Source organism: Micropterus dolomieu, linkage group LG12, assembly GCF_021292245.1.
Source record: "Micropterus dolomieu isolate WLL.071019.BEF.003 ecotype Adirondacks linkage group LG12, ASM2129224v1, whole genome shotgun sequence".
Classification (NCBI taxonomy): Eukaryota; Metazoa; Chordata; class Actinopteri; order Centrarchiformes; family Centrarchidae; genus Micropterus; species Micropterus dolomieu.
Genome location: NC_060161.1, coordinates 8922329 through 8934746, shown reverse-complemented (window position 1 = coordinate 8934746; position 12418 = coordinate 8922329).

The following is a 12418-nucleotide window of genomic DNA, read 5'->3' as shown; positions in this document are numbered from 1 at the left end:
CGGACAGCTAGAGTAAACAAAGTCTAATTGATGGTGGGTGGGATGAGAGCATTTACCGTTAGTCAGTCACGGTCAAACCACCTGCACCATATCCACATGCAATAACGCCTCCCTGCACATGTACAGATCTCTCCAAGGATTGTTAAAGTCTGCTAGCTATAGCATTAACAAACAGCACACATACCAGAAGGGGAGGGAAAGTAGTTTTATTGCTTTCTGCAAGGACAGGGATGTAGTCTTAAAGCTGCATGATGCACTTGTAAGTCTAAGCTGCCCCAAGTCTCAGAGTATAAAGAAATCATACATGATATCAGGAAACTGCACAGTGTGCTTATGCTATGAGCTTCAGTTGAAGATAGCCCCATATGTGACCTTAACCAGCAACATTTTCACAGACTGTGCCACTCTGTTCTGCTACAGTACCGATAAACCCTATTGCTTTTGTTCCAGGCAAACATTGTAGTATTCCCGGTAGAGAGTAGGCAATCCTTCTGATACAACCTGCTGCTTGACAAACAAGATTTACCGTCCAAGTGAATGTGGCGACACCAGAATTATCCATGTGAACCCAGTTTCCATGGGTTCAAAATTTGGCAGGACAACCTTACCACCAAACCTAAATGTGGATATTGTACAAATTCTGCAAGATCCCATATTACATTTGTGCTAATGTTTTTTACTCTCTGCAATATCTGCGCATGGCCACTAATGGATTGTTAAGGTTAGGGAAAGATTGTGGCTATGGGCCACCAGTAGCGAAGTAGCTGTGGTTGAACCTGCAAAAAATATATGCACTTTCCATCTTGTCTAACATGAATATGACACACAATGTGATTTGGAAACACTCGGTCTTTGTTCATGTCTCAGTTATTAGGGATCAAGCAGACCTGTGAAGACCTCTAGTACCCAATAGGTAAGTGGCAGTGCTCCATGCTAACCTTTTTTGAGTGGCTATTAGCATTGTCCAAAATTAGACAATTCACTTTTTAATAACCAAAGTTGCCCTGCGATGGACTGGTGACCTGTCCAGGGTGTACCCCGCCTTTCGCCCAAAGTCAGCTGGGATTGGCTCCAGCCCCCCCGCGACCCTGTACGAAGGATAAGCGGTTGACGATGGATGGATGGATGGCTGGATAACCAAAATTGTTATTAAAGGTTCAGTAGGTAACTTTTATCAAAATAACATTGATTGTAACATTGTCATATTTGCTTAAACTGTCACTATATCCTGACAGTAGTACATGAGACAGATAATTGAAGCGAGTGTTCAGAAGGTTTGCAAACACAATGTCTCACACAATCGATGACTGGCAAAGAAGTATCATGACAAACAGTGGAGAATATCTTTGGCCTCTCATCCTGCTGTTTGGTGTTGTCACAGCTGCCTGTGAAGCCTGGGGCGCTCTGCCCCAGGCCATGAAGAGTCGGAGCGGCATTTTTGAGAAGATAAGTCGCCGCCACAGGGGCCGGGGTCTTGGCAAAACTCTCGGCATGGAGAGTGAGCCCTATGCGGGATGAGATTCCCAAGAAAACCAGCTCCTTCTTGTGGGTTTGGTGGGAGGGGCTTAGCGAATTGATTACGAGCAGCATGGAGAGACGTGGAAAGTTTTGCATTGTATATTCAATTGTAACCAACTGCTGCTGTTAACTGCCCGTATTTATTGTTTGAACCATAATTTAACTAATTTAATATGGCTAGGTTTACCTTTAGAACATGTTCAGGAACACAAGCACTGCACAATGAATTTTTGCATTCTCCCATCCCATACAAGTTTATTTGTATAGCACATTTCAACAACAAGTTAATTCAAAGTGCTTTACTTAAAACATAAAAGCAACATAGAGAAAAAATACAGATTAAAATATAATAAAAGTTACAGTGCAGTGTACAATCAGGGTTAAAAGAGTTAAATGGAAAAAAAAACAGGCTGATGGGTTGAGCAAATAATTGAGTTACAATTATTTTGAAAAGAGAATAAACAGAGAAGTACACTTAATCTACTCTCTCAAGCTAGTCTGTACTCGGGTCCATAGCAATCTTTGGGTCCACTGAAACTCCAAAAACCCTTGTACAGAGAAACCAGGACATGTCTGTTCGCAGGCCACTTTGATCCAATTATACTCTGGACCCACTTGCGCGTTTACAGGTGGACAGAGGGTCCTGCAAATCACTCAGGCGCGAGATTTAAGAACAATTCCTTCACTCTGTCATTATCTTTTCACTCACTTTCCTACTCATTTCTCACTGTGTAAATATTTAATTAAAAGCAATGGTAAAAAGCTAAAAACAAAGAAAAAGAAAACAGGACAGTAAAAGTTACAGTGCAGAGTAAGTTATCAATCTACCAGTAAAAAGAAAAGTCTTAAATATTTAATTAAAAGCAATGGTAAAAAGAAAAGTCTTCATTTTTAACTTAAAAGAACTGACAGTTTCAGCAGACCTGCAGTTATCTGGGAGTTTGTTCCAGATATATGGAGCATAATAACTGAACGCTGCTTCTCCTTGTTTAGTTTTGACTCTGGGGACAGAAAGCAGACCTGATCCCAGACGACCTGAGAGGTCTGGATGGTTCATAACAAAGCAGAAGATCAGAAATGTTTGGGCCTAAACCATTTAGTGCTTTATAAACTAACAGCAGGATTTTGAAATAAATTCTTTGACATACAGGAAGCCAGTGTAAAGACCTCAGAACTGGAGTGATGTGATCCACCTTTTTGGTCTTAGTGAGGACTCAAGCAGCAGCGTTCTGAATCAGCTGCAGCTGTCTGATGGATTTCTTAGGGAGCCCTGTAAGGACACTGTTACAGTAGTCGAGTCGACTGAAGATAAATGCATGGATAAGTTTTTCCAGGTCTTGCTGAGACATAAATCCTTTAATCCGTGATATATTCTTCAGGTGATAGTAGGCTGACTTTGTAATTGTCTTAATGTGGCTCCTCAAATTCAGGTCTGAGTCCATGACTACACCTAGATTTCTGGCTTGATTTGTGGTTCTTAACATTAGAGATTGAAGTCGAGCACTGACTTTCAATCGTTCTTCCCTGGCTCCAAAAACAATAACTTCAGTTTTATCTTTGTTTAATTGGAGAAAATTCTGGCACATCCAGTCGTTGACCTGTTCAATACAGTTACTCAGCGCTTGTATGGGATCATAGTCCCCTGGTGATATGGTTATGTAAATCTGTGTGTCATCTGCATAATTATGGTAACATATTTTGTTGTTTTTCATAATCTGAGCCAGTGGAAGCATGTAGATGTTAAACAAAAGAGGTCCCAGATTGGAGCCTTGCACTCCACATGTCATTTTTGTCAGCTCAGATGTGTGATTACCTATAGACACAAAGTAGTCCCTGTCCTTTAAGTAGGATTCAAACCAGTTTAGTACTGTGCCAGAAAGTCCAACCCAGTTTTCAAGTCTGTCTAGTAATATGTTGTGGTCGACCGCGTCGAATGCAGCACTGAGATCCAATAATACTAAGACTGAAATTCTGCCACTGTCAGTGTTTAAATGGATGTCACTGAAGAACTTAACAAGAGCTGTCTCAGTGCTGTGGTGTGGTCGAAAACCTGACTGGAAGATATCAAAACAGTTATTTAGTGCCAGGAAAGCACTAAGCTGTTGAAAAACAGCTTTTTCAGTGATTTTACTTAAAAATGTGAGATTTGATATGGGCCTATAATTGCTCATTAGTGACCTGTCTAGATTGCTCTTTTTTAAGAGTGGCTTAATCAGGGCCTTTGGGAAAAAACCTGAGAGGAGAGACAAATTTGACTATTTGTAGTAGATCTGAGGCCATGCATTTAGAAACCATCCATCCATGCATCGTCAACTGCTTATCCTGTGTACAGGGTTGCGGGGGGCTGGAGCCAATCCCAGCTGCCATCGGGCGAAAGGCGGGGTACACCCTGGACAGGTGGCAAATCCATCGCAGGGCCACACATAGACAACAACAACCACTCTCGCTCACACTCACACCTAAGGACAATTTAGGGTCACCAATCAACCTAGGCTACATGTCTTTGGATGGTGGGAGGAAGCCGGAGCCCCCGGAAAGAACCCACGCAGATGCGGGGAGAACATGGAAACTCCACACAGAAAGGCTTGGGATGAAACATTTTTGAAAAAACCTGTTGGCAGAATATCAAGGCAACATGAAGAGGTTTTCAGATGTTGTATTATGTCCTCCAGGTTTTTATGGTTAATAGAATCAAATTGTCTCATGCTATATGAATTGTTTTTAAGTGGACACAGGGACAAGAAATATCCTGTACCTGATATGGAGGCACTGATTGCTTGTCTAATTGTTTGAATTGTGTCTGTGAAGAAGGAAGCAAATTCATTTCAGGCCCTGGTGGATAGAAGGTCAGAGGCTACAGACACAGGAGGGTTGGTTAGCCTGTCAACAGTAGCAAACAGGGCACGTGCATTATTAGTGTTTTTGGTGATGATGTCAGAGAAGAAGGACCGCCTTGCATTTCTCAGTTCTAAATTATAAATGCAAAGTCTCTCTTTATAGATGTCATAATGAACCTGGAGATTTGTTTTCCGCCACCTGCTTTCAGCTTTTCGACACTCTCTTTTTTGAGTTCTAACCAGCGTGGCATTTCTCCATGGAGATCTTCGCTTACCAGAGACCACCTTCACCTTGGCTGGTGCAATGGCATCAATAACATTTGTAATTTTAGAACTAAAATTATCTACAAGCTCATTCACTGAGACCCGTGAGAGGGCGGGTGTTGAGGAGAAAGCCTCAATAAATTTTTCACTAGTGTTTTCAGTGATATGCCGTTTTGTGAACACCTCTGTATGTAAATTTGTGTGCACGCAGATAGCACTCTCAAAGAAAACACAGGAATGATCAGAGAGAGCAACATCAGTCACCACAACCTTGGAAATGTCCAGACCCTTGGAGATGACCAAGTCCAAAGTCTGCCCCTTATTGTGTGTGGGCTCCATCACATGTTGGGTCAGTCCATAATTATCAAGAACACAACACAGTTCACAAAGTAAAGTTCTTCCAGGTAGTGAGGTTGTAAATGGAAGAGTACTTCTGATGTTCTTACTTACCGTTAAGAACACCAAAGATCTGTCCCTCCAGGTTTTCGCGATCACTAACTATTAACACAAATTCAGCAAATCCCCGTGAATATAGCACGATTTGCAAATTTATCATCGCTGTTTCCCACAACAAGTAGTCACACATCAGTCAGCTCACTTCATTGTTTACAAGTCGCAGCTGACATTATGCCTACAAAAATAAAGGCAAAGGCCCCTGAAAAACAGGATCCAGATCTTCCTTACCAAAGTAGGGGCAGTATTGGTCGAACACACTTTGGCCACGCAAAACATACACAGAAAATGGCGGGAACACATGGAGGACGTCAAATCACTGTGACACGGGTTGTTGCATCCCAGTCAGTTTCAAGAGCTGAAAGAATCAAGGTAGGTTGGTTAAAATATACATAGTTAGGGTTAGGGTTAGGGTTAGGCCCAAGAAATCCTACAGGGACTGTTTAATGATTCAACCATAATTATAAACTTAAAAATATTACCTTTGTATCTACCTTTGCAGTTTTTACTCATTCCCGCAATGTCATCACAAAAAAAGGTAAAAAGTTTGAATTCACATAGAGAGGCTATGTTCACAGAGCTCTAAGATCAATAGATTATTACATCAGAAAATATTATGGCTAATATTATTCATTCACACCTTAAAAAGAAAAGTATCAGAGTTAATTTGGAACCGGGACCACCTCTTCAGCTGGGTCTCAGTATGGTTGTTTGGTCCGCACCAGAGTGCGATTGCTGTGTTGACACCTGCCCAAAAGAAAACGAACTCTAGCGTGACTCAATCGAACCAAACATGACATGTGTGAATACACCCTTATTCAGACCATCTGGGGAAAAGTGAGAAATATACAAAAGTCCATAATATTTTAGGCTAATTTATTTCACTTTGACACTCTGAAACTTCTCAACAATGCAGGAAGAGAACAAGGTGGGGTGGTAAATTATGCAGCAATATTTGTGATGGGATTGTTTTGCTTGTTGTGCCTATTGTGTATTCCTGCATTAATAAGCAATGCAACACACATTTTTACCTTTGACAGCTGTGATTTGTCTTTCAGCCAGCAGCAGTGAAATGGTTTTATACATTATGAGTTTCCAGGGTCTGTCATCAAGGGCCTTGTGGACTACTGCTGTGAGAGAGTGATGTTTCACTTTTCACTTTTTCTCTTCTAGCTCGTCTCTCTTTTATAGTGTTTCAAAGTAGTTTTTCCTGTTTTGTCCTTATTTGCAGGATAAACTGATGTGATAAATATTCTCATTTTGTAGGAATATATTTCTCTCCTTCTCCCTGTCCAAACTAAGCCATTTATTTGTATATCTTGGCCTTCCCAGACTTTTCCACCAGCCATGGTAGTCATGTTTCCCATGCATGGTCATAGTTTTATATCTGCATACTTCCTGGGGCTAACAAAACTGATTTATACCTGCAGCCCTCAGATTTGTTGACGACCCTAGTAAATTTTTCATGACAAACACATCTGTTGAGCTCTGAGGGTATGGAAGGACGGGCAGAGAAGGACTCATGGATGGGCAAAAGAAGGAGAACCGGTAGGGGGAGGAACAGAATGAAGAGGCAGGGCTGGGGTTTTTCTCAGCTCTTCTGGCACATCTGTCCTTCTTCCGTCCCTGCAGCGCTGACGCAATGGTGAGGGCACACTAAAACACACTCATCTGGCTCTGTTTAGCTACGCTGCCTGCATGTGGATTACTGGATCTCTCATTGTGCTGCCATTATTAAATTGCCGTTTTGGTGCAACATGGAGTGTTGTTTATGTGGCCAAGCTTCAGACAGCCAAATGTGGCCCTTCACAGCAACCGATGAAATCATGCTTCGGAAAAAAAAAATGTTTAATAGAATAATGTGTGCCATTTGGTTGATGCCAAAATCCAAAGCGTGTTATTATATAATCATTTAACAAAGTATGAAACAAAGAGCAAAACACTGTTGTAAGTAAAATTCTATGAATTGTTATTTTGCTTATTATGTGAGGTTTTGACATTGTGATGATGGCTAAAGCTCATATTTAAGTCTCTCCTCAGTTTTTTTTTTTTCTTTTACAACTACATCACTGGACGTAATGCACAACATCTGGTTCCACAACTACACACATTTTTAGCATTAGCTGCCCAAAGAAGACCATTAAGTCCATCTGAGCTTCCACTATGAGTTTGTCTCGCTATGACTAAAGTCATAGCGTTTTAGCACCAATGAACCACCACATTAATTTTGTGATCGAAGTATAACTATCAAAAACAACTGAAACCATCGCTGCCAGCCTTTCATGGTGGCTAATTTACTGCCTCTGCATAATTTACCACATTTTCTGGTACAATACGACATGTTTTGTGGTATTATATTCTGTGGCAAAAGCTTATGCGGAATTAGTGTCTATGTTTTCTTGTGATACTGCTACTAAAATCAGCCAGATTGTCTATTGTGCTTGTGCCTTAGCGTAGACTTCGGGCTGCCACAGTTGCTGAAAAACAAAGACAAGAGAAATAGTTAAGTCCTTCAAACTGAAATTCATTTTAAAATAAACGATAAAGACATTCCATCACATCTGAAAAATGGAACAAAAAGGCATTTTGTGTTTCTATTTGGGTTGATGAAAATGGCCTCATATTTGTATCAATATACTGTTTTGTATTTTGTAGTTGACCTCACGTGAAAATGTTGCCTCTGATTGGTGCCTACTCAGTAATTTGCCCAGACTTGTTGAGATCACAACATAAAATTGATCCAGACCTAAAGAAGAAAGTCAGGTGAGAAACGTATAGATGCCCAGCATTCAATTTTAGCATAAATTGCTACAATTTTTAATAGTTCCTGTCAAATGCACACACATTCTTAATTATTATGTATAAAACAGCAGGTTGTCAACCCATTTGGCTGTTTGGTAACGGTTGCGGTGCAGTGGTTAGCACTGTCGCCTCACAGCTTGAAGGTCGTGGGTTTGAACCCTGGTTGCCCTGGCCTTTCTGTGTGGAGTCTGCATGTTCTCCCTGTGTCTGCGTGGGTTCTCTCCGGGTGCTCCGGCTTCCTCCCACTGTCCAAAGACATGCGGCCTAGGTTGATTGGTGACCTTAAATTGTCCTTAGGTGTGAGTGGTTGTTTATCTATGTGTGGCCCTGCAATGGACTGGCGACCTGTCCAGGGTGTACCCCGCCTTTCGCCCGATGTCAGCTGCGATTGGCTCCAGCCCCCCGACCCTATAAACGGTTGACGATGGATGGATTATTTTTAAAACACATTTTGATGTGCCTTCCATCCATTCTCTGTGCCTGCTTATCCTGCTCAGGGTTGAAGGGTGAAGCCTATCCTAGAATCCTCCTGGCAGAGGCAGGATACATCTTTTCCAGTCTATCACAGTGTGAACACACATTCAGCTATGAGAATTACACAGTTTCCAGTTCAGCTAACTTGCATGACTTCTAGAGCTAAGGGTATGTTTTATTAATTTAAAGAAAAATCTAGTATATTTCAGTATAAGCTGGCATATTTCTCATAAATGTGGCCATTGTGACTCTTTGGGTCATGACAACTCTGCTCTCACCACCTCCGTTGTGGAGAATCTATTTATGTTATGTACAGAGATCTTTATTACTTCGATTGTGCCTAAGAAGTTTATTCTTGCCAAATAAAGCAGAAACAACATTTAGGGGACACTGCCCACAAATACTCTTCATAAAAAAAAACATAAAACACAGGACAACGCAGTTTTATTATTCGTATGAAACAATCTGACTGTCGGTCTAAATCTAGTACAGGACAGGGTGTGTGTGTGTGTTTACATCCATGCTGTGTGTGTTTTCAGTGATATGTCAGACTTATGTGACTCAACCACATATCCACAGATCCATCATACCCTGAGGTACACACACACACACACACACACACACACACACAGCCATGTTATCATTGCGGTTTATCCACTGAGAGCGAGCACACAGTTCATGTATGGTGAAAGAAAGTCAGTGTGCCGCGTAGAAACACTGCTCATTTATTTGTGTCAGAGCAACCTGGCTCACACAAACACACACATTTATACACACACTGACTGCAGCCCACCTCACACACCTCCAGCCTGAACCAGCATGCAGTAGGGTGGCTAAAAATAGCTCAGCTGTGGGCTTCCTTTGTGTGAGGTTGGTTTGGACGTTATTAAAACATACACCCCGCCCCCCCACACCAAGACTGTCAGTCAGCCACGCGACTGCACCACCAGGGCTTTACTGACCCACTTTTCACCAGATCTCAAAGAAAAATGACTTATCACATGTGTTCAGGGTTATGTTTCAATAATGCAATTAAAACCAGGCAAAAATGCTGTTCTCACTCCCAAGTCGTCACATATGGACGGACTGTTGGTCAAGACCTGTTACCGCCAGTTTGTAACACACTGCGGAGCTCCTCAGAGTCATAGTTTTGACGCACTGGGGGAAGCCCTTTGGTGTCGTTTATGAACGGTAAAGGTAGGTGTGGGATATTTAACCTTCAAGGCTGAAGGTTTTATTTTTTACGTAAGTTGTGTAAGTTATGCAAGTAACATTACTTAACTTACTTTAGTTAAGTCACCTTAGTAACATAGTTTTTTTTATACCCAAACCATGACCTTTTCCTAAACCTAACCAAGTAGTTTGGGTGCCTAAACATTTATATGTACATTTATTCATTTAGCTGACGCTTTTATCCAAAGCGACTTACAACTGCTTTACATGTCAGAGGTCGCACGCCTCTGGAGCAGCGACAGGTTAAGTGTCTTGCTCAGGGACACAATGGTGTTTGGGTCACAGTGGGTCTCTCACACCAAAGGCATGTGTCTTATCCATTGTGCCATCACCACCCCACATTTCACAATGTTAACCATTAGTTTTATTTTAAACGTCTAACCCAACGTGCATATTAATTTTTGCTAACTTGACCTACATGTCCAAAACTTACACTAAACGGGTCTTGACCAAGTGTCCAGATGTGACCAATTGGGAGTGAGAATGTGTAGACTGTGTCAGAACTGGGAGACAAAAGTTCCTCTGTAGGTTTACTTAAACAGAATTGAACTCACTGTTTTCATTCTGAATTTCTTCTTTATTTTATCATCTATCTAACATTAGATAGATTAGAGGGATTGTGTGTTGTCTTGCTTATGAGTAACTTTTCATTTACTTCTTTAAAACTTTCACAGTCTTACCTTAAACTACGTTAACGGCAGACTAATCTTTGCTGTTCTGTCTTTAGCCAAATTCAGCTGTCTATGTATTTCTGTCCTCTCTCCACCGCAGGAGCTGGAGCTGCAGGCCTTGTTTTGGTGCGACACAACAGGGTCTCTGTGCAGCTCTGGCAGGAGAGGAGGTGGGAGGAGGTGAAAATGGATGCTTCCCAGGGGAACAAGCCAATGCTGTGGACACCATGATCTCTAAAGGCCAGTGTTGAGATTCACCAGGCTGACCAGCCCCAAACAGCACTAAATGAGACAGCTAAACATGTGTATGTGCGGTTATGATAAGCTTTAGCCTTTTAACCTTTCTAATCTGTTTGCAGAGCAGTACAGTGTCATATTATCGGTGCAATTGCTGAATTGCATGGTTCCAAAACTTGCAACTTACAGCACAAATGTATTGGTATTTAAGGTGTTTCAGGTATTATAAATGATAGTGTAGTGTATAATATATGCGCATTTGACTCATAACAGTAACAGGCCTCGCAAAGAAATAACCATCAATCGAAAACAATCGAAATCTTACGTTAAAGAAAAATAATCCTTTCAGTATTCAGAGAAACTTCAGTCTTACGTGTACAGTCTTGAGAGCCTAGAAACAGACAAACAGACAAAAACACACACAAATCTAGGCAAAGAGGCGTCTGCAGGTCATGTGTTGCAGTTATTCTGAGTCACTGCACTTCACTTAGCTTTATTTGATGTAGGCTTCCAATACAGGAGCAAAGAAAAGGAGTGAAAATGAGGGAAACAACTGAGTATGAGCTGCTTTATACACACACACAGGCAAACTCCATAGAGTGTCAGCCGGGGAACTCATCTGCTGACTGTTTGTGTCTAATTAACAGGCCTGCAAAACAACTCCTGCGGTCCATTTTAAATAAATCAAATCAAATTAAAAGTTGACACTAATTGTTTTTTATGTACCATCAAACTCTGAACGTCTCAAACTACTGAAGAATATTTGTATGTGAATGTGTTGTTGTTTTCAAGTTGTACAACTTGAACTCATTAAACTGGCACGTCATGTTTTTCACATTTAAAAATTATGGACTGTACTATAGTAATTGATATATTTTGAAATAGTATCATAAGACATTTATTTTAGTGCTACAGTACTTTTACTTGCTTTAGTTACTTTACAAATACACACAAAACACATGAAGAGTTTAGAAATGAAACTCCACAACAGTTAATACTACAGCTGAAATGATTAGTTAATTAATCAATTAGTCAGTCGACAAAACTTGTTTAACCATTTTGATGGTAGGACTCATTTTTGGAGCAAAAACATTTGATGGTTCAGCTTCTCACAAGTGAAGATTTGCTGCTTTTCCTTTGAATGATCTGAATAATTTTAATTGTTAAAAATCAGACACAACAAACATTGTGAAAGGGTTCACTTTGGGCTCTGGGTAACTGTGAGAGCCTTTCTCACTATTTTTTAGAAGTTTTATAAACAATAAATCAATTAATAGACAAAATAATCAGCAGATGAATCAAGAATGAAAATGATCATTAGCTGCAGTCCAAAATGAGCTCCAGCTCCGCTTTAATCTTGAGAAGCTGTAGAGGTGTAGTCTCTTTTCATTCATGCATTACTGCTGCCAACAATCTATTCTATTTCAAGTAGTCGGCTATTTAAAAACGATAAAATATTCTTTATGTGGTTTATCAACGGTAATAAATTATCTGAAAGTCACACGCATTGCAGACAACTCAGCATAACACCAGTGAAGCTGGGGCTCCGTCATGCGCACTGACGACCCAGGGTTAGGGTTACAATTTTGGATTTTTTCACGCACTATGAAAAATATTTATGGAAAGTTTTATTCTTTTTACTATTTTATTTACAGCATTAAATGTTGAAATGTATATTGTAATAGGCTGTATATTAACTTATTGAGAGAACACTAGTAGTTCTATGTAAAATCAGACGTTGAGCACCCCCATATCGCCAAAATGGCATGATCCTTCATTCGCTGCGACTGTGAGATTGACAGTCGAATCAGGCTCCGCCCATCGAAGCATTGAATCTTCGACTATTCGGGGTAAGCCCTAATATGGATCAAACTATCGTATGATAAAACGTATTCCAATATCAGCAGTTTCAGAGCTTGCATCCACTGC